Source organism: Lucilia sericata, unplaced genomic scaffold (assembly GCF_015586225.1).
Source record: "Lucilia sericata isolate MDLA Ls3-8-SP2 unplaced genomic scaffold, ASM1558622v1 Contig000412F_arrow, whole genome shotgun sequence".
NCBI classification, from domain to species: domain Eukaryota; kingdom Metazoa; phylum Arthropoda; class Insecta; order Diptera; family Calliphoridae; genus Lucilia; species Lucilia sericata.
This window is the reverse complement of record NW_023994430.1, coordinates 40,498-42,583: the sequence shown is the minus strand read 5'-3', so window position 1 is coordinate 42,583 and position 2,086 is coordinate 40,498. Positions and strand designations below refer to the sequence as shown.

Sequence of the window (2,086 nt, the reverse complement as noted above, 5' to 3'; positions counted from 1 at the left end):
TAGATAGGAACTTAAAGATTTATGACTACTTATTGGCTTCTAACAAAAATATTGTGTATTTTCCCCTTAATGCTTAAGGTATTAAATATTCATAATTTCTTTGTTAAAAATTATCAATTTCAAAAATCAAATCTTATCAATTTGGAAAAAATGCATAATATAGTTTGCAAAATTTTAACTATTTTCAACAAAAACTGCACTATAAAAGACCCTAGTAATTTAACCCAAGACATCAGTTGTTTTCCTTTAAACACAACGGTAGCAACATGAAATTCTTAATTGTCTTTGCTTTGGCTTTGGCCACCGCCTCTGCCTTTGATTTGCGCAGCTCGGAAATCGAATCACGCAGTGTTGTAGTTCCTGTAGTCGAGCAAGAAGGACGTATTACCAATGGTAATACTGCCTCGGTTGGTCAATTCCCCTATCAAGTTGGTTTGTCCTTGAAACTTAACGCTCTTTCCTCGGCCTGGTGTGGTGGTTCTTTGATTGGCAACCAATGGGTTTTGACTGCTGCCCATTGTACTGATGGCATTCAATCTGTTACCGTTTACTTGGGTGCCACCGTACGCACTTCGGCTGAAGTTACCGCTACTGTAACCAAGGACAACATCATTATTCACTCTGGCTGGAATACCAACACCTTGAAGAACGATATCTCCTTGATCAAGATCCCCTCTGTGGCTTACTCTAGCAAAATCCAAGCTGTTAAATTGCCTGCCATCTCCAGCTCTTACTCCACTTATGCTGGTGATACCGCTATTGCTTCTGGTTGGGGTAAAATCTCCGATGCTGCCACCTCTGTTACCAACAACTTGCAATGGGCTCGTTTACAAGTCATCACCAATGCTGTCTGTGCTCAAACTTATGGCAGCTCTATTGTTACCTCTACCAACATTTGCGTTGCCACCACCGGTGGTGTCTCTACCTGCAATGGTGATTCTGGCGGTCCTTTGGTTTTGGAATCTTCCAAGGTCCAAATCGGTTTGACTTCATTCGGTGCTGCTGCTGGTTGTGCTAAAGGCTACCCAGCTGCCTTCACCCGTGTGACCAGCTACTTGGATTGGATCAAGTCTCTAATACTGGTATTTCTGCCTAGAAAATTTATGTTTGAAATATAAATAACACTTATGGGCATGTATAGAAACAATTGTTTGATGTGTTTGAATTTGAAAGTTTTAAATCTGAAACTAGAAGTGAATTAGAACTCGAACAGAAAACTAGAAGAGAAACAGAACGGACACTAGAAGAACTAGAGGAGAACTAGAAGGAACTAGAAGAGAACTAAAACTGAACTAAGAACTGAACTAGAATGAACTAGAACGAACTAGAACTGAACTGAACTGAACTAGAAAACTGAACTAGAACTGAACTCGAAACTGAACCTAACTGAACTAGAACTGAACTAGAAGACTGAATGAACTCGAACTGAACTAGAACTGAACGAGAACTGAACTAGAACTGAACTAGAACTGAACTAAGAACTGAACTAGAACTGAACTAGAACTGAACTAGAACTGAACTAGAACTGAACTAGAACTGAACTAGAACTAGAACTGAACTAGAACTGAACTAGAACTGAACTAGAACTGAACTAGAACTGAACTAGAACTGAACTAGAACTGAACTAGAACTGAACTAGAACTGAACTAGAACTGAACTAGAACTGAACTAGAACTGAACTAGAACTGAACTAGAACTGAACTAGAACTGAACTAGAACTGACTAGAACTGAACTAGAACTGAACTAGAACTGAACTAGAACTGAACTAGAACTGAACTAGAACTGAACTAGAACTGAACTAGAACTGAACTAGAACTGAACTAGAACTGAACTAGAACTGAACTAGAACTGAACTAGAACTGAACTAGAACTGAACTAGAACTGAACTAGAACTGAACTAGAACTGAACTAGAACTGAACTAGAACTGAACTAGAACTGAACTAGAACTGAACTAGAACTGAACTAGAACTGAACTAGAACTGAACTAGAACTGAACTAGAACTGAACTAGATCTAGAACTGAACTAGAACTGATCTAGAACTGAACTAGAACTGAACTAGAACTGAACTAGAACTGAACTAGAA

At 38.8% G+C, this 2,086-nt stretch overlaps 1 pseudogene; it reads left to right on the top strand.

Annotated features, from left to right (window-relative positions):
* Positions 1–220: 220 nt before the first annotated feature.
* LOC119604638 lies at positions 221–1,118 on the top strand (annotated as a pseudogene).
* The last annotated feature ends 968 nt before the right edge of the window (positions 1,119–2,086 follow it).